The sequence below is a fragment of the Galeopterus variegatus genome, unplaced genomic scaffold, assembly GCF_000696425.1.
Source record: "Galeopterus variegatus unplaced genomic scaffold, G_variegatus-3.0.2 Scaffold1596, whole genome shotgun sequence".
Taxonomy (NCBI): domain Eukaryota; kingdom Metazoa; phylum Chordata; class Mammalia; order Dermoptera; family Cynocephalidae; genus Galeopterus; species Galeopterus variegatus.
The window spans coordinates 68,759-94,016 of NW_007727707.1; the positions used below are offsets into that span (position 1 = coordinate 68,759).

The following is a 25,258-nucleotide window of genomic DNA, read 5'->3' on the forward strand; positions in this document are numbered from 1 at the left end:
CCATGGAAGTTTAGTCTTTAATTCATGGTTTCTAATTTATACTGCACTTCGCTTCCCTGACATCCTATCCCTTCTCTTGTCCCTTGCCTCCTCCCATTGTACACTGCTCCTCTGAGGCAGGAATACATAACGGAAAGTGCTGTATTGAAGTCAGCAGACCTATAATTGAATCCTCTTTGACTTACAAGCTGTCTGACCTTTGTAAAGTTACTTAGCCTCTCTGATCCTCAATTCCCTTTTGTATAAGGAAAATAATACCTACCTCATGAAATTGCTATAAGTGTGAGAGATGTTGTATGTCCAGTACCTGGCACCAGGCCTGTTGCTCAATAGGTGGCAGGTGAAGATGTTAATGCCTTCTGCAGACTGTTGGGCTTTTCCTCCTGCTGCTGACATTCTTGACTTGGAGCACATTAGCCTCACTACAATAGGAGCTGCTCTCTTGGTAACACTCCTGAAACAGGAAAAGTTTCTAGACAGCTAGAAAGTTGGGGAGGACTTTAGCAGTAATCTGGTCCATCTAGCCCAGTGGATGTAGAGGATCCTGGCACAGGCCTCCTGACAGATGGTCACCCCAACTCTGCCCATCCCATCGGAGAGCACACCACCTCCTGAAGCTGCCTGTTATTGGAAGACTGGTTGATTAGAAGAAAACTTTTTCTTGAATTAAAATGAAATCAGTTTCCCCACTAATTATGGACTCAAAACCATTTAGAGCTAAAAGAAATCTTCAAGATCTTCAAGCCCACCATCTTATTTTATGAATGAGGGACCTGAGGCTTAGGGAGGTAAGGTGAGGTGCTGTTGGTCTTGTTGTGCAGCTAAGCAGAATAGTCCCCTCCCCAGCCCTTCAATGTTACCAATCAGCACGTCCTTCCAGTTCTTCCAGTACCCCTGTTCCTTCAACTTTCCCCCATGAACAAGGGTCAACTCTTCACTGCTCTAATCACCCAGCTTTGCATGTGCAAGTTTATAATGGCAAGAACTACACACAATTCTGATTGTGATCTGGCCCTAGCAGAGTGAACTGAGACTATTTGTGAGTGATATCCAAGGCAAGGTATGGCTATTACACCTACAAAAGGCCAAGAACTTGAGCTAGACAAAACCAACAGGTCATTTATAGAAATGCAGGTAGTCATGGTAATTCAGTTCTCTTCAGGTCCTCTTGATTGGACACTAATAATTTGTGTTAAGCACTTTTGAAATATCTGTGCCAGGCCCAAAGAAGGTGCTCAGTAATATTTGCTAAATTAATATAGATTTGGTTTTAACTCTTTTTTTCTAACAAATACACACAAAAGAAGGGGGGAGGGTGAAGGTAGGGGAAAATGTTAAAGGAAGAAATCAAACTGTTGTCTCAAAACCAGAGTTGTAAATTAGTAATTTTGCCCAAATAAAGAATTGGACTTATCAGATGACTTTAAAATAAATCTAAGCAAAATTTCTGGAAGTCTAGCATTATTGGCATTTCTGGAAATGTTGATAGAGAAGTCACAATAAAGAATTACCCGGGCCAAGCAGGAATCCGCGGCCAGGAACAGGGTACTTTGCTCCTCTCTAAGAATGAATGGAGACTAGAGATCAGACGTTTATGCACAAGAAAAGCAGGGTTTTCTCCATCACTTCTCCCAGGTTGTTAAGGTGCTGACTGAAGATAAGATGGGGCACCTGGAGACAGGAGATGCCAATGCCCTGCCCAGGAGTTTCCTGGAGTACGATGCTATCGGAGGCAAATACCAGTGGGGTTTGACAGTGCTGGTAGCATTCCATGAGCTGGTGGAGCCAAAGAAACAGGATGCTGATAATCTCCAGTGGGCCCTGGCTGTGGGCTGATGTGTGGAACTGCTGCAAGCTTTCTTCCTGGTGTCCGACAACATCATGGATTCATCCCTCACCCACTGGGGGAAGATCTGCTGGTATCAGAAGCCAGGCATAGGTTTGGATGCCATCAATAATGCTTTACTTCTGGGGCCGGCCCAGTGGCACACTGCTACAGTGCGCCGCTTGGGAAGCGTGCTGGCGCTCCCGCCGAGGGTTCGGATCCCACATACAGACTGGCCGCTCACTGGCTGAGCGAGGGGTGGGAGCAACACCGAGGGTTGCGATCCCGTAGCCGTCCCGGTCCGGTACGGGCGCGACACTGAGGGTTGTGATCCGTTGCCCGTCACGAAAAAAAAAAAAAAGGATAAAAAAAATAATGCTTTACTTCTGGGGCCGGCCCAGTGGCACACTGCTACAGTGCGCCGCTTGGGAAGCGCGCTGGCGCTCCCGCCGAGGGTTCGGATCCCACATACAGACGGGCCGCTCACTGGCTGAGCGAGGGGTGGGAGCAACACCGAGGGTTGCGATCCCGTAGCCGTCCCGGTCCGGTACGGGCGCGACACTGAGGGTTGTGATCCGTTGCCGGTCACGAAAAAAAAAAAAAAAAAGGATAAAAAAAATAATGCTTTACTTCTGGAAACATGTATCTACTGCCTGCTGAAATTCTACTGCCGGGAGCAGCCCTATTACCTGAACCTGACTGAGTTTTTCCTGCAGAGTTCCTATCGGACAGAGATTGGGCAGACCCTGGACCTCATCACAGCCCCCCAGGGCAATGTGGATCTTGGCAGATTCACTGAAAAGAGGTACAAAGCTATTGTCAAATAAAAGACATCTTTCTACTCCTTCTACCTGTAGCTGCTACCATGTATATGACAGGAATTGATGGGGAGAAGGAACATGCCAGTGCTGAAAAGATCCTGCTGGAGATGGGAGAGTTTGTTCAGATTCAGGATGATTACGTTGACCTCTTTGTCCCAGTGTGACTGGCAAGATTGGCACTGACAACAAATGCAGTTGGCTGGTAATCACAGTGTCTGCAACGGGCCACTGTGGAACAGCGCCAGATCCTGCAGAATTATGGGCAGAAGGAGGCCGATAAGGTGGCCCAGGTAAAGGCTGTATACAAGGAGCTGGATCTGCTGGCTGTGTTCTTGCAGTGTGAGAAAGACAGTTACAACCACCTTATGGGCTCATGGAGCAGTACGCTGTACCCCTGTCCCGGCCATCTTCCTGGAGCTAGCACAGAAGATCTACAAGTGGAAAAAGTGACCTAGAGACTGCAAGGGCAGGGAGAAGAGGTGCTTAATAAATTACTGTGTAATCTTTAAAAAAAAGAAAAAGAATTACCCGGTATAAGATACAGTAAAAATAGTGAGACCTTTTGTTCAAAGCCATTCAGAGAAATTATCTCAATGGGACTCACAGCATTTCTGAGAGGAGAAAGGAGGAGGTATGGCTGAAAGATTACTGTGTTATTCATTCAATTGAACAATCCTCAGAGAAGTTATATGTTTTTATGAAATTGCTGTAGTCAACATATTTAACAAGGTGACATTGCTTCAGTAATTTGTTTTAAGATCAATACCACATCTGATTGTTAGTTTTTGAGATTTTCTTCTCTACATCTTAACAAAACCAGTGACCATGGACATTGTTAGAATGGGTAGACTAAATTCTAGTTTTAATGGGAGTTATCCATGTTTATATCAGAGGTACCTCTGGTGTTTGTTTTTCATTTACCTGTAATTTTTTACAATTTTAAAATTGGATATATGGCCTGCATAATAGTTTTTAAAAATCACCTTTGTTTATATGAAAGACATTTTTAGCAATCACACCAGAAGCAGTCTCAAAAGCAGCTGATCTGATTAGCTAATTATTGTCAAAAAGAACAGCTAAATAAATACCAAATTGTTTTGGTCAGAAGTTTGCCTTTATTCAAATAGGCAGTTTTAAATGACACACATACAGCTGTTACAGCATTTTTTGTGGTTGTTGCTGTTTTAAAAAGAACAACTGACAGTTATTAGCAGCCAGATGAAGGAAATGAACCACTAGCTTGCTCACTCCTGTAGCGCACTCTAAGGGAGAATTTGTCTTGGGCTCAAGCTAGACTGAAAGACTAAATGTGAAAGTCAGTCAGGGCAGACATGAGCATCTTTTCACTGTGCTCTAGTCTGAGGAGGTAGCATTTCTGCAGCTTCATAAAAAAGCAACTTAGTTTTAGTTCGGTAAAGTAACTACTTGGTGGCTTACTTTGAATTTTTTTAAGGCTGCTTTACAACATCTTGTTGCATTTTGAAATATTATTTATCTTATAGGCAAAACTTTTTTTTCTGTGACAAGGCATTATCAAATTAATAATGGCAATCAGTGGGAAATATGATTCAATCTTAAAATTAGTGTGATTACTAACTTTAAACTTTTCATCTGGTCTTACTTTTCTGAGAGAAGGGGTGGGGGTGATTACTATATCTACAAGGTCTATGATACTATTCAATTTAGCAGTTCTCTGACTTTTTAAATCCAGCAGTAAGGAATTTTGCATTGTCCAACTCAGTAACTCCAAAAAACAGTTGCCAAAAACAAAAGGGACAAAGAATGGTGACAAAAATGCTGCTTTTGATAACAGACCAAAGCAAGCTCTCTGAGGTTAGCTGTCAACTATATCAGAAACAAAATAATGGTGCAGTTTTAGAAACAGAAAACCTAGACCCTGGTCCTCACTACTTTTTCACCCTCTGAACTGGGGGCAATTCATTTAATCTCTGAGTCTCAATCACTTGAAGGCAGAAGGCTGGATCTGATGATCATCTTTTGCGGTTATCGTTCAGTAGTAAGATCTGTTAGCAGAACTCTTCTTGGGAAAGTAGCTGTCTTTGTTTCAGGAAATACCATGATAAACCCCCAGGGCATAAGGGCTGGCTAGGGCTCAGGCAACCAAAAAGGGCAAAAAGTCTGCACTTGCAGAAGCAGGAAATTAATTTTTCTTGGGGGTCGGGGGTGGAGGGAGTGAGGGGAGGGGAAGGGAGGGCTGGGAGATTGTTGAAGTTAGGGCCCTGCATGAAGTAAAGGCCTGTGAGAAACCTCTAGTAGGGAATGATCAAAAGGGCTTTTAAGATCAAGAAAGCCTAAAATGTAATTTTAAATGGCTTGTGGCATAATGGGCAATGTGACACTTCCCAGTGACCTCTGCATCTTAGTGAACTGGAACACACTGATGTTCTATGTGAGTGGGGGTTTGTTGAAAAAGGAGTAAGGCACCATATGGACATGTTGGGGAACAGAGACAGTCTCAGAAGAGCCAGAGCTGGAAGGCAGAGGCCTTCAGAAACCCACACCCTCATGAATCAACAGAGGGCTTGGTAGCGCTTCCGACCAGACATGAAGGAGCCAGCAGAGCCCAGCTGCCATTTGGGTTAACCTGATGATGGAGATCTGCAGGCTGCCCTCTAAGCACCTCTGCTAGCTTCCTCTTCAGTGTTGTTGTCCTTTTCACATCAGTGACAATGTAAGAGGTGATGTCAGAATCTCAGGATTACCTCTGTCTATCTCCACTATTTTTACTAGAACATAAGGCATTTTCCCCATGTCATTTCCTCCTCAATGTTTCTTAAACCCCTCTGTTTTGTTCTTAAATTATTTTCTAGCTTTTGCTCATTTGATCAATTTTGTTTCTTTTCCTCCTTTTCTTAGACATGAATTGCTAAAGATTCTGATTTATTTCCTACTCTTCTTTTCCATTTATCGTTCAGATTTTTTTCTTTACTTGGAACTCTCCAAAGATTACTTGCAAGGCTTCCTTAGCAGCCATTTGTAATTTGCTTGCTGTAAGCGCTATTCTATTGGACATCAACTTTTAGCATGTTTAATGAAAGTTAGATACTCTTTCAAATCCAAAAATTTTATTGCTTCTTCCAACTTCAGTTTTTAAAAGAAATTTAGGTTTAAATGTTCTCCCATTCAATTCTATAAAAACTTCACATTTTCACCCTAAGTGAAAATGATCACTTTGGAGTTCCAACTAAAAGCATTAACACCTTCTAAAGATTGTGCTAGTGGGAGAATAAATCGGTATAACCTTTCTGTCAAGAAATTTGGCAATATAGTACTTATGAAGAGCCTTAGAAATATTTATACTCTTTGGCCCAGGGATCACACTTCTAGGAATCTTTCCACGGGAAATAATCCGAAACGTGGCCAAGGATTTATGTACAATTTGTTTATTGCAACATTATTTGTGAAAGGTACAAATTGGAAACAACCCGAATGCCCAGTAAAAGGAAATTAAATTGTTATATCCATATGATGAAAATTATGCAGAAATTAAAGACTATGGTTTTCTGTGAACCTAGATAACCTCTCTGGGTGTTCATGACTTCCAGGATGGAAAGCATGAGTGGCTTGGGTCCCTTTAGAAATTTAACCACCTCCACTAACTGTGAAAATCAGCCTATTCTGAAGGGGGGCATAGCCTGAGACCACCCCTCCACTCCCCCCGCCCCCCACCACGAGAGCCTGAACTCTGATGAGAAATGGGAAGGTGAGCAGAAAATAAATTGTTCTTTCAAGAAACTTTTACTATCTGGGGAAGTGCTGTTTTGAAGTTAGAATTTTTAAGAAACTATATTGTATTATTCCAAATTTGTAGGGAAAATTAATATATAATTAGAAAAACTAAACACCAAAATATTTACAGGGTTTACATCTGAGTGATGGGATTGTGTATGATTTATGGGAAACCATGAGAAACCATTATTCAGAAAGGTAAGGTAATTTGCCCAACTTCTCGTAGCCAGCAAAGTGTTGGAGGGAAGGTTCAAACCCAAGTCAGCTTGACTGTAAAGCCTGTTCTCCAACACCTGCTGAAATATTACTTAAATCAAAAAACTACAAGTAGAAGAAATATAAATATGGCACTCTAGGTGTGGCAGATTGAATTATTTATCCCAATTCTTCACTGTCCTGTAGGATTATTTACATTCACACCCTTCGTATGGCCTTATGATGGACAGGATATATTCCGTGCACCTTGATTTCCAGCTTGGCCATGTGACTTGCTTTGGCTAATCGATTGAGGGTGAATATAATGAAAGGGAAGCCTTAAAACAGGCTAGCACAATTGGGTCTTTTCTCCTATACTCCTGACTTTTGCCATGAGAATAACGTGCTTTGTGTAACTTCTGGTCCAAGGGGAATGAGAAATACGTGGTGCAAACATGGACCCAACCAACAGCTTAAAGCTTAAATCTTAGACAACTGCAGGTTAAAGCTTGAATATCAGCCAACCTGAAGACACATGGTAAAAAATAAATGATTATGGTTTTAAGTCATTGTGTTATGGATTTTATTTTATAGTAGAATTATTGTGGTCAATTGGTATAAAACACAAAGATATTCCATATTAAGTAACAGAACTGAATCTCTTGATATGTCAGTACTAGTCCAAATTTGGTTATGTGAATGTTGTAGGGTCTACAAGTATTCAACATCTGAGAAAACAATCTAACAAGACCTTTTGTTTAATGCAACCTGCCTCACTGAGTGGTATGACAGCTAGCTTCCAGTGAGGAGAGAAATATTTACATAAGGAATACACAGCATTCTAAGAAAAAAGGAACACAAACCCCTAATCTCTAAAGTCTAGGGTTGAGAGACAGTTGATGTGGGCCATGCGCATTGTAGAAGACAAACAGTGAGGAAAGGAGAAGAAATATCCTGGTCTACAGAGCTCAAAAGGAAGTCCTTGAGGGTACGGAGGGCATGGAAACACATTCTGCCCATCATGAGGTCACAGCAAGGGCATAAATGTAAAGAAAAGATTCTAAACTCAACTTTTTCTTTGGCGGCTGACCAGTACTGTATCAAATCCCAGACCTTGGAATTAACACGACGCTCTAACAAACTGAGCTAACTGGCCATTGCCTGAAACTCAGCAACCTTTGAGGTTGGTGCTGGAAGGCCCTAAGACCCAGTCATTGTGACCACCCTTGTGTGAGCTTTGGAGAACTATGACTCAGCTTGTGAACTGTACCCTTGGAGTCCAAGCACTGGTCCCACATTTATACTTCCCCTTCCCCCCTTTTTTTTTTTTTTTTTGCAAAAATGAGATCATATTTCTTTTAATCAAATATTTAATAGCGTACGATGAACTGTTTTCCAAATCGCTATATATTCTTCTACAATTTAGTTTTAATTTCTACAAAGTATTCTCTTCTATGGTCCATCATCTTAGGGCATCTGCTTATTATAGGATTAGAACTTAGACAGATAGAAACATTTTCTACCATGTTTTATCCCCCACCTTTTTTTTCTATTTTTCTTTAAAATATGAATCTATACCCAAAGCAAACATGCTAAATGAAACTACCAGAAAATAAATCAGTAGGAGGAGAAAAAAATCAAAGAGAATAAATAGCTAAAAGAAACATTTCAATCAAAGCAATGAAATGAGAAATAAGTAGACTTAAGTGGGATTTTTAAAATATTCATTAATATTTAATAAGAAATATCTATGAGCAAGTATACCATGAGTCACAAAATTTTATACCCTTTTTCATAAATCTAAACTCTGGAAATTTATCCTGAGCATACAATTCAAAACAAGAATAAACTATAATGTGTATAGCTGAATAGCCCCTAGCAGATGCAATCCTCACAGATTACTGTAAACTCTGGGCAAAATACAAAAACATTATATTTAACATTGTATTTTAAACTCTTTAATGTCCTGAAGACATTGGAGAGTTAAAAAAAGAAGCAGGTAGATTCTGGAAAGGAGTCAACACTCAGGGAAAAAAAGGAACATCACAGGGTAAGTTATCCTTTTATAGAGCTTTTGCCTGTAGACAGGCCACAGTTAGCACTGCATGCGGTAGCTAAAACAGAGAAAACACTCTCTGTCTTTCTACCCTAAAGCAACACAGGAGAAAATCCAGGGAAACCCCTGAGAGGTACCTGGAGTGAGGGAAGGTAGAATCCCAGAAAGGAGAGAGTCATAGAGGGAAGATCATAAATTCTGTGTATAAATTCTGTCCAAATCTCTGGTTGAGCTCTGAACCACACAGGCGTGAGACAGACTTGAGCTAAGAACAAAAGAACTAAACTGACATTTGAGCTAGAGTTTACAGCTCAAGTTCAATCAAATTAATTGCCTAATTTTAAAATAACTCATATTCTTTAGAGAATATAAGAGAATCCAGAATCTGTATAACATAGCATTTACAACGTCCAGAATACAGTCTAAAGATCCAGGAAAATGTGACCCATTTCCAAGAGAAAAGACAGTCAACAGAGACGAGTGGCAAAAGATGCAAAACTTCAAACTAGCAGATAAGGATTTAAAACCTATTACAGTTGTCTCTTGGTATCCATAGGGAATTGGTTCCAGGACCACCCCCATACCAAAATCTACAGACATTCAAATCCCTTATATAAAATGGTGTAGTATTTGCATATAACCTACACACATCCTCTCATATACATACTATAAGTCATCTCTAGTTTTTTAAATAATACTTAATACAATGTAAATGCTATCTAATAGTTATTATACTGTATTATTTAGGGAATAATGACCAGAAAAAAAACAACTGTACATGTTCAGTACAGGTGCAACCATTATAGGCCTAACTACATAGTACACATCAGCAACAATAACAATATACATTTTTGGATTTTTTTTTCAAGTATTTTTGATCCATGGTTGGTTGAATCCACAGACGCAGAACCTGCAGATACAGAAAGCCAGCTATATAACTGTGTTCAAAGAAGTATAGGAAAATAGGCTCACAATGAATGAAAAGACAAGGAATATCAGGAGACATGGAAACTAAAATAAAGACCTAAATAGAAATTGTAGAACTGACATATGAATATCTGAAATGAAAATTTCATGGGATGGTTTTAACAGCAGAGTGACAGAGGTGAACAGAGGAATGACCCAGTAAGCTTCAAATTATTCAATCTGAAAAACAAAAGGAAAAAATATTGAAAAAATGAATAGAGCTCCAGGGACTTGTGGGACAATATGAAAAGTCCAATATATGTGTTATCAAAATGAGAGAATGAGGCAAGGAGAGTATTTTAGGATACAATAGCCAAAAATTTCCTATATTAAGTAAAAAATAATTTTACAGATTAAGGAAGATCATTGAAATCTAAGCAGGGTAACTACAAAGAAAACTAGGCCAAGAAACATCACAGTCAAACTGCTGAAAAGAGTTAAAGGAGAAATCATGAAACCATTACATGCAGGGGAACAATGATTTGAGTGACTGATGACTTTTAGTAGAAGTTTATGGAGACAATAAAACATTTTTTAATTACTGGAAAAAAAACTGACCACCCACAATTACATATCCAAGAAAAATATCCTTCAACAGTAAAAGTGAAATAATGACCTTTTCAGATTAAAACAAACAAACACCTAAGATAATTTGTTGTTAATACTAAGTTTTAAAGGAAATTCTTCAGGCTGAAGAGAATTGATACTAAAATGGAAACTCATCTTCAGGAAGGTATGAAGAGCATCTGCCTGGGAGAGAGTCCCTGTTGCTGGGGGGACTCTGCTGCCATAAAACACAGCAGTGCGGGAAGCTGAGAGAGTGAGAGAAGCCTATCAGAAACACTGAGGCAATACATGCTGGCAAGAAAGAAGGCCATCGTATAATTCCTCCAGGTATCAGAAATAGCAGGATTTCCTTCTTTTTGAGGCTATTAGTTCATTGTGTGTATATATGCCACATTTTCTTTATACACCAACAAATAGGTCATTTCCATATCTTAGCTATTGTGAATTATGCTGCCATAAACACGGGGGTGCAGATATCTCTTCCACATACTGATTTTGTTTCCTTTGGGCATATACCCAGAAGTAGGACTGCTGGATCTTATGGTAGTTCTATTTTAAATTTTTTGAGGAACCTCCTTTCTATTTTCCATAATAGCTATACTAATTCATATTTCCACCAAGAGTGTGCAAGGATTCCTTTTTCTCCATACCTTCTCCAACATTTGTTGTCTTTGGCTTTTTCATAGTAGAGTGTGAGGCAATATCTCATGGTGATTTTGATTTGCATTTCCCTGCTGATTAGTGATGTTGAACATTTTTTCATATACCTCTTAGCCATTTGTATGTCTTTGGAAAAATGTCTATTTGGGTCCTTTGGCCATTTTAGGTTATTTGTTTTTTGCTATTGAGTTGTATGAGTTCCTTATGTGGTTTGTATATTAATGTCTTATTGGATGTGTGGTTTGCAAATATTTTCTCCCCTTCCATAGGTTGCCTTTTCATTTTGCTGAATGTATCCATTGCTATGCAAAAACTTTTTAGTCTGATATAGTCCTACTTGTTTATTTTTGCTTTTGTTGCCTGTGATTTGGTGTCATTATGCCAAGTGAAAAAAGTCAGACATGGAAAGACAAATGCTGCATATCTCACTTATATGTAGAACCCTAAAAAGTTTAACTCACAGAGAGTTCTCTCAAAAGAGAATAGAAGGATGATTACTGGGAGTCAGGGAATGGGGGAAATGTGGAGATGTTAGTCAAAGGGTAGAAACTTTCTGTTATAAGATGAATAAGTTCTGGAAATCTTATGTACAGCATGGTGGCTATAGTTAATAATACTGTATTGCATACTTGAAATTTGCTGAGAGTGGATCTGGAGTATTCTCACAAACACACACAGAAGGAAACTGTGTGAAGTGACGTATATATTAATTAGCTTGATTGTGATAATCATTTCACAATGTATATGCATATCAAAACATCATGTTGTACACCTTAAAAAATATATATAATTTTATTTTTCAATTATACCTCAATCAAGTTGAAGGAAAAAATAACCTATTAAATAAAAAAAAATGTGAAGGTATATTAGTGAATGGAAAAGCACAGAAAAATACGGGTAGTATACTGCCATTTGTGTAATATATAGGTATAGTCTACCTTTTGAAGGATGTATAAGAAATTTGTAACAGTGGGTTCCATTGTGGAGGGAGGAAAATCTTTGTAATTTGTATAATGTTCAAGTATTGCTCACTTAAAATAAATAAAATTAAAAACAAAGACAATAAATTATAGGCATAAAGACTTTATATACAGTGCTAGCCATAACTGGAAAAAATAAAAAACAACCTCCATGTCTGTAATAGGCATGGTTCTCCAGAGAAACAGAACCAATAGAAGATATATATCTTTAATAAATCTATCTATAAATATATCTATCTTTATATATAAGTATAAAGAGATTTATTGAAAGGAATTGGCTCACATGATTATGGAGGCTGACAAGTCTCCAGATCTTCAGGGTGATTGAATAAGCTGGATACCCAGGAGATGATGGTGTAGTTCCAGTGTGAATAGTGACAGGCTCAATACCCAGGAAGAGCTCATGTTTTGGTTCAGGCTTGCAGGAAAATGCCAGTGTTCAAAAGCAGTCAGGCAGGAGGAATTCTCTCTTACTCAGGGGAGGGTCAGTCCTTTTGTTCTATTCAGGCCTTCAAGTAATTGGATGAGGCCCACTCACATTAGGGAGGGCAATCTGCTTCATCCAGTCTACTGATTCAAATATTAATCTCAGAAACACTCAGAATAATGTTTGACCAAATATCTGGGCACCCTGTGGCCTAGTCAAGTTGACACATAAAATAACCATCACAATGCCCTACAATAGGGTAGTAAGATATAACACAGCCATTAAAGTGTTAATTTTGAATGCTAGGGAAATGAGTATGGTAAGAAGCTGAGTGGAAAAATAAATCATGGAATTCCAGATGGTACCTATAAAATATGTGTACATGGATAAAGGATGGAAGGGAATAGGAAGAAATAAAAATAGCTTCTGTGCTAAACTGGTGAAATTATGGGAAGGGATTTCCCTTACATTTTTCCTTTAATTTTCTAATAGTATAATTGTTAAACATTCAGGAAACCAGAAATCATAGGTGTAGGGGTTTACAGGAGGATGGGGCAGTAATTATAAGCAGTGCCTGACACACTGTCTGCGTTCAGTAGCTATTGAATAAGTGAATAATTGCTACTGTCTTCAGTTGCATTCCCCCAGAAGCAGACTGATACCAGTATTGGAGCAGTTTATTTGGGAGGTGATCACTGGTAAGGGAGTGGGGAAATGAGGCTGGGAGGGAAAAGAGGCCAATACAGGGTGTTTGTTTTTTTTTTAAAGATGACCGGTAAGGGGATCTTAACCCTTGACTTGGTGTTGTCAGCACCACACTCACCCATTGAGCCATGGGCCGGCCCAATACAGGGTGTTTTAATGAAGTTACACTGGAGGCAACTGAATCATAATCCACTGGGAACCTCTGGGAGAATGTGTGGAATAGGTTTCAGGTTTATGTGACTCAGAGGACAAAAAAAAAAAGGAATTTAATCTGCCAACTTCCAGTCATCACTGCTTGAAAGGGCTACTCTTGGTGGCATTGCCTCCTTGGCATTTCCAGCCTGCCCCAAGCAAGGGCCCATCACATTTCTATGGCTAGAGAAAACCCTCAGGCAGAGAGTCACAGGTGATTGCAATGAGAATGTCTTGATTGTACAGAAACAGTGAGTGCTGAGAGGGTAGGGGTAGAGCACTGACAACATCTGCAAAGTTGGCCATTAATAAACACCTGCTATGATTCAGGCACTCAAAACATTTTCTCTAATCTCCACAGCGGTTTCATACGGTGAATATTATTAGCGAAGAAACTGAAGCTCAGAGAGCTTGTGACTCGCTCAAAGGCATGGTACAGAATCAAGTAAGTTACTTGAACTACAAGTCTAAAATTTTTTTCCCTTCCTCTTGCTACCTCCCAGTAAACTCAGCCAGCACTGGAAACTTCCTAGACAAACTCTCCAAAAAGTAAAATGGTGACATCTGAAAAGTAACAATCATTTAATAAGAACAGCTTCAAAACAGTGTAACTATCCAGGCCCAATGATGCAATCAGTAAGTATTGAAATCTGTTACGAGAAGAAGGTCAGTGTGGGGAAGAGGGCATCTACCATGGCAGAAGCACCAGTTCCACCTAAGACTCAGGCCAGGGTCAATAAGCTCACACTTACCACTTTCCAAGAGGTTAAAGAAATCATGACTCTGGAAGAAAATATGGAAGTGCTATTACAAAAGCAAATCTGCCTTTGTCACTCCCTCCCTCAGAATCCTTCAATGGCTCCCAGTTGCCTTCAGTATGCTTCCCTTAGTAGATACAAGCATACAAGTGCTTTAAGATTTGGTCCTGCCAACCTCTCCGTGCTCTTGTTCTGCCACTTACTCACAGCCATATAAAGCTACTTGCAGGCGCAGGTACCCAAGGGAAGCAGCCGAAGGCTGAGGTTGAGGAGGCCAAGTCCTGGGAGTGGAACTCTGACCTGGGACTGGTTCCTTAGCAGCCATTTTCTGTCCAGCTAAACAGCCAGCTGGAGACAGTAGCCAACCAGGGCTGCATTGGAGCTTGAAATTGGGCAAAAATTTGACACTCTTTAGACAGGTGTTCTTGAGCACCACTGTCAACATGGTTCTGACAATATTCCATGACAATGGATGGTGACAGTTCTACAACAGCTACTTCTCAACCAAGAATTTCCACAGACCGTCTTGGAGGAAGTCATTATGTTATTCAGCCTCATGATGGTACTGAAGACAGCATAAATGATCATGAAGACAAATGCTTCAAAAGATAGTTTCAGAGATCAAGATATGTATCTTCTGATTGCAAATGTTGCTAGGACAATGAAAAAATGCCAAACCTCAAATGGGAAAGATTGCAAAAGATGCCAAAGAATGTGTTCAAGACTGTAAAAGTGAGTTCATCAGCTTTATAACATCCCAAGCAAGTGAAAGATGCCATCAAGAAAAGCAGAAGATAATCAGTGAAGAGGATAATCTGTCATGTCTACCTTAGGCTTTGACAGTTATGTGGAACCTCTGAAATTATACCTTCACAAATTCCGAGAAGCTATGAAAGGAGAGACGGGAACTGGTGGAGCAGTCACAGCTACAGAGGGACTCAGTGAAGAGCTTACAAAAGAGGCATTTAGTAAGCAGCGGTACGATACAAGTCAGGTAGATTGTTAGCAATCATTCGTACTAGATGTCTGTAGTGGTGTTTTTAGAATATCAGCACTGGTATTTTGACATAGCACAATTTTGAATAGTTCTTATTAGTTCATCCTAATATATATATATATGGATATATATTTTTACATATATATATTTTGGCGGCTGTCTAGTATGGAGATCGAACCCTTGACCTTGGTGTTATAACACCACTCTCTAACTGAGCTAATCCGTCAGCTATCATCTCCTTATATTCGAAGTCAGTGACTGATAAGTGTAAAAAATTTTAATTCTGCAGACATTATAACCTTTTACAGAAAGTTTTAACTGATTTCCATAACCCCTAGTTTTTGGTGAAGATTCATGTGAGATAGGAATATTGAAAATTGTAGTTTATAATATAAAATCTTGTGATTTAAATAAATTTGAACTCAAGGTTCCTTTTAAAAGTAAAAAAACAAAAAAGTACTTGCAGTCCGCAAACTACTCCATCTCTGTCACACTCTTGAGCCCTTGTAAGGGCTGTTTCTATTACCTGGAATTTCTTTTTCTCTCTTTTCCACCCAGCTAATTCCTACTCATTATTCAAGGCTTACTTTAGTCATTACCTATTATAGTGAAGTTTCTCAGGTTTTTAAAAGCCATACCATAAGTAATATATACAAATATCTCATGCCAACCTTCTTCTGAGACTAATTATTCCCCTTTGAGAATTGCTGATATATGGAATATATACTCTATCTTCTAAAGATCTCCACCATCTGGGATGATTTCATATTTACTTTTTGTAAATTATTTATTGCAAATTATGAAAACATCAATTTTTTTACTTCTCCAGATATAAAATGGTCTCATAATACTGAATATATTTACTCAGCCTCTCCCCTTCAATTTGAAGATTCCCTGCAGCAGTTCTATATCTCTTTCCCCACAACCTCTTCAAGATGAGAACTACTATTTTATAGGAAACTTTTCAAGATGCCAGGCTAGGCTAAGTGTCACCTCTTCATTCACAAAACATCTTATATACATACCTTTATATTAACTCTTTATACTGTTTTAAAAATGTTGATTTAATTGTTAATTTTCCACTGAGTTCTATATTTCAAGGGAACAAAAATGTGTTAGGCTTCACCGTGTTCCAGGCACTGTACTAGTTATGTGAGGTAGTATTACCATCCTCAGGAGGAAAAAGAGGTCAAGGAGCTATCTAATTTATGGTTAGTATGGTTCCAACTAGTAAGTGAGGAAGCTGCAATTCCAGGCCCCATCTGCCTGATATCCAAGTCCGTGTTCCTTCATTAAAGTGCATTTCCTGCCTGAGGCAGAGGCTGTGTCTGAGCTATATATCTATGTGCTCAGCATAGTGCTTGTAATATAGTAGGCCTGTACTACAAGGAGTCATCAAAAAGCACATGGAAAATATGTATTACAAAGAAACTATGTATACCTTTCAAAGTTTTTTTGCACCAAAATAAACTTGTACTAACTTGTTATGTATGAATAGGATCTAGTTTGAGGCAATAAGAAGGATAAGACATCAGTTTGAAAATAGCCCCTATCAGAATAACATGAATTCTGCTAAAATTGAAGCAAGAACAAAAATCAGATTTACAGTGAAGTTTGGGTAGATGAATGGTGAAATCACTGATGTTTTATGAAATTTTATGGGGATGATGTCCCTGAAAAATCAGCGGTTTGCAAATGGACAACTCATTTTTTTTTTTGGCAGCTGGCTGGTGTGGGGATCCAAACCCTTGACCTTGGTGCTATCAACATTGCATTCTAACCAATGGAGCTAACCAGCCAGCCCCAGGATAGCTCATTTTAAGAAGGAATGAAGTGATGTTGAACATGAAACCCACAGCAGCAGACTGTCCACATCAATTTATGGAAAAAATTAATCTTGTTCATGCTGTAATTGATGATTAACAGCAGAAACAACAGCAGAGACATCTCAGTTGGCTCAGTTTACACAATTCTGAGTGAAAAATTACAGTTGAGCAAACTATCCACTTGATGGGTTCCAAAACTGTTGTGCACAGATCAGAGGCAGACAAGAGTAAAGCTTTCAATGGGAATTTTTGGGCCAACCCCGTGGCGCACTCGGGAGAGTGTGGAGCTGGGAGCGCAGCAGAGTTCCCGCCGCAGGTTCGGATCGTATATAGCGAAGGCTGGTGCACTCACTGGCTGAGTGTGGTGCTGGCGACACCACCCCAAAAGGGTTGCGATTCCCTTACCGGTCACGAAAAAAAAAAAAAAAAAGGAAATTTTAAATAAGTGGGATTAAGATCCTGAAGATCTTAATATTTTTTGAAAAATTTTTGAAGAATTGTTAACAGGAGATGAAACATGGCTTTACCAGTACAATCTGAAGACAAAGCATAATCAAAGCAATGGCTACCAAGAGGTAGAAATAGTCTAGTCAAAGCAAAAGCAGACCAGTCAAGAGCAAAGGACATGGCAACAATTTTGAGGGATGCATTTTGCTTATTGACTTTCTGGAGAGCCAAAGAACAATAACATCTGCTTCTTATGAGAGTGTTTGGAGAAAGTTAGCCAAAGTCTTAGCAGAAAAATGCCTGGGAAAACTTCACCAGAGAGTCCTTCTCCACCATAACAATGAGCCTGCTTATTCCCTCTCATCAAACAAGGACAATTTTGCAAAAGTTTTAGTGGGAAATAATTAGGTATCCACCTTAGAGTCCTGATTTGGCTCCTTATGACTTCTTTTTGTTTCCTAATCTTAAATCTTTAAAGGGCACCTATATTTCTTCAGTTAGTACTGTAAAAAAGACTGCAGTGATATGGTTAAATTCCCAGGACCTTCAGTTCTTTAAGCCTGGACTAAATGGCTGGTATCATTGCTTACAAAAGGGTCTTGAGCTTGATGGAACTTATGTTAAGAAATAAAGTTTATATTTTTAATTTTTATCTTTTAAGTCCATTTTCCTTGAACTTTTTGAACTCCCCTTGTACTTAGAGGTGTATAAATGAGCCAAAGATATCAAAAAAAGCAATAAAAATCTGGATGGGTGTTGTAACCAAATAAGTGATTAAGAAAAAACACCAAGCCAGAAAACTAAAGCTCAGGGCATTTGCACAAAAAGATTCAAAACAAAACAAAAAAATCCATAAAACAATTTAAAAAAACTAAAAGACCTATAACACAGATTAGAAAGATTAAAATGAAAGCAATAGAGGACTATAACAGGATTACAGGAAATAGAGAAGGCTGATGATGTGGAAATCATCATCAGGGAAATAAGTAAAGAAAATGTAGCTGAATAGAAAAAAATTTACAGCATTCTCTGTGATCATTTGTTTACTCTCTATCTCCCTTTTAGAACAGTCCATAACAGTAAGAATCATAAGGGGTTCTTCAAAAAGTTCATGGAAAGAGTCATATTTTCTTTTAATTCTATTTTTCCATGAATTCTTTGAAGTACCCTTGTATTTCTCTTGTTTGTCATTCTATCTTCAGTACTTAACACAGTGTCTGACATAAAGTAGGGGCTTGTATTAGTCTGTTTCTGTTGCTTACAACAGAATACTGAAACTGGGTAGTTTATAAAGAAATAAAATTTATTTCTTACAGTTTCAGAGGCTGGAAAGTCCAAAGTCCAGGGAACACATCTGGCAAGGGCCTTCTTTAATGGTAACTCTGCACAACAATGCAGGATATCACGTGGTGGAAATGGCTGAGCAAGAGAGAGCTGAACTTTTCACTTGCTCTCCTTTTAAAGTAGTTAGAATCATGCCCATTACTACCCATTAAACCATTAATGGATTAATCCATTCACAAGGGTACAGTCTTCACAATCTAATCACCTTTCAAATACCCTACTTTTCTTTTCTTTTTTTTTAATTTAATTTTATTTTACTTCTCAAAATTCATCGTACTTGATTTTCATGCCCCTTTACCTGTTCCTCTCTACCCCCTCCCCTCCCCCCACCCCACATTGTATCTGTGCCCCTGGCTTAATAGTTCAAGGAATTTTTGTGATTATTCTGTCTTCTTCCCCCCACCCTTTATTTTTTTGTGTTTATTTATTTATTAATTTTTAGCTCCCACAAATAAGTGAGAACATGTGGTATTTCTCTTTCTATGCCTGACTTGTTTCACTTAATATAATTTTCTCTAAGTCCATCCATGTTGTTGTGAATGATAGTATTTTGTTCTTTTTTATAGCAGAGTAGTATTCCATTGTGTAGATGTACCACAGTTTCCTTATCCACTCATTAGATGATGGACATTTCAGCTGGTTCCAGCTCTTGGCTATTGTTAATAGTGCTGCAATAAACACTGGAGTACAGGTATCCCTTCAGCATGATGATTTCCATTCCTCTGGGTATGTTCCCAGCAGTGGGATAGCTGGGTCATATTTCCCAGCAGTGGGATCACTGGGTCATATGGTAGATCTATCTGTAATTGTTTGAGGAACCTCCATATCATTTTCCATAAAGGCTGCCCCATTTTGCAGCCCCACCAACAGTGGATCAGAGTTCATTTTTCTCCGCAACCTCTCCAGCACTTATTGTTCTCAGTCTTTTGGGTGTTGGCTATCCTAACTGGAGTGAGATGGTATCTCAGTGTGGTTTTGATTTGCATTTCCCAGATGCTGAGCAATATTGAGCACTTTTTCATGTGTCTGTTTCAAATGCCCAACTTTTCAAATATCATAATTGGATTTCCCACCCTCTTAACTCTGTTACAATGGGGATTAAGTTTCAAAGAGTTTGGGGAGAAGTTTAATCCACAGCAGGGCTCAATCAATATTTTATTGAATGAATAAAGGAGATATGAGCACAGATAATCAGAAGTCATGTAAAACCCCATTCAATCATCATCCAAGGAAGACACCTGTGGTAGTTTTGAAGCATTACCCCCCAAAATGGAGTCTATGCTCTTGAATCTGGGGAGGGATTGTGAGTTCTTCGTTCACAGAATCTGTCAGAAGTGGTGCTATGTAACCTCTAAGGCTAGGTTGGAAAGCTGATGAAGCTTCCGGCTGGTTATCCCGGACTGCCCATGCTCCAGATACTCCTCTAAGAGCCCAGTCATCACACTGCGAGAAACCCATGCCACATGGAGAGGCCCCATGTAAGCACTCGAGCAGAGAGACCCTGAAGAGCCCAGCATCAGGTCAGGTCAGCCAGGGACCAGACATATGAGTGACAAAACCCCAGATGATCCATCTTCCAGCCATATGAGTCTCCTCTCACTGAAGCCCAGACATTGTGGAGTAGAAACAAGCCAACCCTGCTGTGCCTTCTCTAAATTGTTGACCCATAGAAGCCATAAACAAAATAAAATGGTGGTTGCGTTATGCCATCAAGTTTGGGGTGGCTTGTTATGTAGCAACAGAATATTTAGAACAACATATTCACCCCTTCTGAAGATATCTCTTTGTCAGGTGTTTAAATTTTCAAAAAGTCAGGATTTTATGAGTTGCAAATAGAAAAGGAGAAATAACTTTTAGAGATCCAAGGATAAGAATGACCTTACAATCTGACCTTGAGATATTTGATAAGAAGACTTAGGAGGAAATCTAAGAGAACTGAGTTATTGCCAAATCAGGTTGACTTTACTCTTTGAAGGCAGAAGGAAATCATGTCATGACCTACTGAATCACAGACACTCATAATTTCCATAATATCCCTGAACTGTACACATCACTGTAAGGAGCAGTGGACATCAAAGAGCACAAATGTAGAGAATAAAAATAAAGAAAGATACAGAGACTCAAAAGAGTTAAGTGAATTTAAACATTAACAAATGGGAGACTTTGATATTGTAGAAATAGCCCAGCCTGGGGCACTGTTTTTCAAATTGCAGGTCACAATCCATTAGTGATTCATGAAATCAAGTTAGTAGATGTCAACCTGCTTTTTTAAAAAAAAAAGTGAAATAGGATATACTAGCGTATAATGGAATAGAAAACACCTGAGTTCATTGTAAGGATGCTTAGCAAAAACTGTGCCTATTGTATCTATCTTCTGCTCAATTGCAATGAGTGGGGATAGAGAGATGGATGTAAGAAATAGATGAACTGGTTAGGATTTGGTCTTTTCCCCTAGTATATGATGGTCAATTTGACTGTCATTGTAATGGGGTTGGGAGGGGGGAAGTAATGTTGCATGGTTGCAGCTAAAGTTGAAGCAAAATGAAGCGAAGTTTAATATAATTTTATCTGCTGCTGATAAAATCATTGAGACTTTCTAATGAATTTTAGATACTAATTTTCAGTGTTTTTCAGAAATGGCATTATCAATGCAATATATTTTAAGTTTGACACAGTTTTATTGTACAAGATGCTTAAAATTGTTTAATAGAAAAATTGATGATGTGAAAAATACAAAGCAGGTTCAAGTTTAATTGCTGGATCTGAAAGTATAAATTATGACAAAATTGAGAAAAATGCTTACTCTAATAAGCAGGTTTGACCTTACATTCTAAAGAAAAAAAGTAAATACACGACTATATAATAAAAATTATTTAAAATATAATTATATCAAATATTCAAAAACCAACAGAAATGCATTCTTTGTATTGATGTTCTTACAAATGAATGCTTAAAACCTTCAAAATTAAAAAGACTCCTGGAAACATAGCACACTAAATTTGGTGATAAGCCCCTTGAAATTTTAAGAAGAAAGGAGAGAGATCTAAAGTTACCTGTTTAGTTTCTTAGTCATTCTATAACCGTTAGTCAGAAAGCATCATTGTCAGCATATTTTAGTCTCATGTTGTGTGTGCTCCCCTGTCCTGTGAGGAAAATCAGTAGAAAATTACAACAAACCCAATCCAGGCAGGACTACTAGTGGACCAGACTCTTCAGAAGTGAAGGTTTGAGTTACCTTACCTGTTAAGAAACCATAACCAGCTAAGATGCTTACTAAGAGTAAACGGGATATAATGGTAAATGGATGAAAGTAGTTATAAATACTGGCTATTACTCCAGGATCAGGTGCAAAAATGAGGACTGTAATAGTTAGGACTATGGTTATATTCTTCCTGTGATATGAATATATTTGTGTGTATATTAACCAACTTTTCCTTGCCCCGGCCAGACCACTAACATATAACATAAGATGTGTTAATAGTAGCTAACTTTATATCTTAGTATTTTAATTACAGGATATCAAGGGAGGTGTAACTCAGCTAGAAGAGAAATAAACTCACCCAAAAATAGATAAAAGGACTTTGTATCGTCTTTTTGGAAAAAGGCTTCCGTGTTTTTGTTTGAATGAAAGATAGTGGCATTGTATAAGACAAAAACACAATTTTGTTTTTTTCTTTACTTGGAAGTTAAGTGTGATTGAAAGAGGTATGTAAGACTGCCAAGTTGACAAGGGGTGACTGTGGTAACTTTCTATTGTATCAACTTTGCTACACTGTATTTTGGTAGCTGTGTATTCCTGAATCCTTTTCCTTGCACAATTCTAAGTTAGAGTTGGCCACAAAAGATTTGGAAGGCAGAAGTGAAGCAACAGCTGTTTTTATGAATGAAAGTTTGGTATAATGTTAGGCATTCTTGCATTCTGTGCTTGTTGCCAGCAGGCAGCCTCGTTGGTACAGGGTAGCACCCAGGCAAAAGTTCCTCCAGCTCCTTCAGGGTCCCGCCTTCAGGTTCACCAAACCCTGGACCAGTGTTACATGCAGCTCTGCCAAGAACTGTACTTGCGTTTCTGCAAGTCACCTGCATCATTGAAGTAGGAGGCCTGAAGTTGGTGAGAGACCAATATGGGTTCCTGTGAGAAATAGCCATGTGTTCCAGCTTGTTCTTGTTCTCCTCTGCTTCACGTTCATCATCTCTTCCTGATTGCCAGCCTCGCTGACTTCAGGCCCAACACCAGATGCTGGGGCAACTGACTAACATAGACTGATTAACCAACTTGCCCAATCATGTCAGGTCAAAGCCCCATAATAAATCCTTTATATCACCCAAAGTGGTTCTGCTTCCTCCATAGAACCCTAATGAACGGCTCTCCCTCTTTCTTTCTTTTTTTCTTTTTCTTTTTGGCAAGAAAGAAAGACAGTTTCCCACACTTTGGATTTCAGATTTTGCTGACTGTGTCCCTGTGGTGCTGTTTAACATGTTCCTCTGTCCCCTTTATTTACTGTAAGTTTTAGTAGTTAAATCTGGAGGCTTGATCACATTGAGGTTTGATTCTTTTTTTTTTTTTTTGGCAAGACATAAATAGTAGTTGTATATTTCTATCAGGATGTATATCCTTCTTCATGTGACGTTAACAGTCATTGATGATCAATACCAAGATCTGTTATTTCATTGTTAGTAAAATGGCAATATCATTCTTTCTTCATTTATTAGCTGGAATACTTCTATAAAGAGAAACTTATCAACTGTTATTTTGCTATGAGGTACAATTCTTATAGGAAAGGTAGAAAAAATGCTTACTTTTTTCCCCCTTTAATTACCGGACTTCAAAATAATGATTTGGTTCCATAGCATCTTGCAGAGGTGACCAATAATTTTTTTTTAGTATCATTATGATCTCATGAACATATTTGGAAATTTCAAGTAATTGTAGTTATTATTCTTATGGACATTTTGGGGCTTTTGAGCAGTGGCTGCCTCTTTAAATGGGCTCTTGGGTCATTTTAACACACCTTCGGTAGCTTTTTTTTTGGCAGCTGGCTGTCTCAGTAGCCTTTAATGACTTTCCTATTTTCTGACATTTTAAGGCTGGATTTGTATATTTTCTGTCCCAGATATGAAATAAATCATTTCTCCAAAGAGCTCTGGTTTCTTTAAGTGTGAAATGGATTTTGGATACTACAGTCTGGATAGGGTGCTGACTGATGTTCGAATAGGCTTTCTTCTTAGGCCTTTTCAATGGAGATAGCTAGGAAAAGCTCTTTTTTAAATGATAAAATACATCATGAGCAAAAACACTTTTTCGGTTTATCCCACAATGCACACAATGGTCTTAGAATGACAGTACTGGGGCTGAACCCGTGGCTCACTCAGGAGAGTGCGGCGCTGGGAGCACAGCGGTGCTGGGAGTGCCAAGGCCGCAGGTTCGGATCCTATATAGGGATGGCTGGTGTGTTTACTGGCTGAGCGCGGTACGGACGACACCAAGCCAAGGGTTCCCATCCCCTTACCGGTCACAGAAAAAAAAAAAAAAGAATGACAGTACTGACATTAACGCAAACATTATGATTACTGAACAGTTTAGGTGTTTTTTCCCCCCAGTTCTTTTTGTCCTTGTGTATATCCCACTAAGAATATACAAATTACTGCATTTAAAACATTTGAAATAATTCATATTTTCGTGGTTATGCCACCAACTCAATATACAGTTAGGTTTACTTTCTTCATTTTGCTTTTAATATCTAGGAATTGCTTTTTTAGATTACATATTTTATAATTATGTGAAACGTTTACATGATTCTGTAGTCAAGTATATCAAACAAGATATATTCAGAAAGGCTTAGCTCCTATCCCTGGTTCCTCTATCGTTCCCTTTCCTCAAGCATACCATACACAATTTTTTGGTTGCTTTTTTTATTTACTAACATGTCTGGGGTATCACTCTATAGCAGTACATAAATGTATTCCTCACTTCTTTTTATATCTGCATGGTGTTCCATTGTGTCTATATACCATAGCTAATCCCACCAGTTTTCTCTTAATGGATATTTGGGTTATTTCTAGTCTTTTGTGATTATAAATAATTAAATAACTGACCTTTAAAAATATTTTGTTCAGATATTGGAACTACCCATACCCAAGTTTGTTGGTTGTTTTCGGGCAAAGTATTAAGCAGGCTGTACAAGTGTACTTCAGAAAGTTTGTGGAAAAATAGAATTAAAAGTTAATATGAATCTTTCCATGAACTTTTTGAAGACACCTCATATATGAACCTAAAAATGAGATCCCAATTTTTCTAGTCCTAATGCTTCCTAATTTTAGTTTCTGTATTGTTTTTTGGATTTTCTCTATATTATATTTAAATATTAATAATACTGAATACAAACTTTGTTATACTTTTACTTAGTCACGCATAGCAAGAATATGTATTCTTTTTTGAAATTTTTGTTTCTTATGTATTTTGGCACTAGGTCGCAATGCAAAAATGTGAGTGAGTCAAAGGGCACACAATCAAGAGAATGGAATATTGATAAGTATTGATAATTGAAGGTTTATGATTTTTCCTTTCTACTGCCTTAATCCCAGCTCCTCTTAACCTAGAGGCACTGACCTTCATGCTCACAGAGGTCTTGTTCTCTGCTGGCTCCAGGCTTGGCCTCCTGATGTCAGCCCTTCCCGCCTGCACTGGCTCCTTCACTTCTCCCTATCTGCGCCGATAGCCAGGCTGTTGCAGCCTTGTGACACC

At 38.6% G+C, this 25,258-nt stretch overlaps 2 pseudogenes; both read left to right on the top strand.

Annotated features, from left to right (window-relative positions):
• Positions 1 to 1,554: 1,554 nt before the first annotated feature.
• LOC103594636 lies at positions 1,555 to 3,096 on the top strand (annotated as a pseudogene).
• An 11,268-nt stretch (positions 3,097 to 14,364) lies between these two features.
• LOC103594640 lies at positions 14,365 to 14,908 on the top strand (annotated as a pseudogene).
• The last annotated feature ends 10,350 nt before the right edge of the window (positions 14,909 to 25,258 follow it).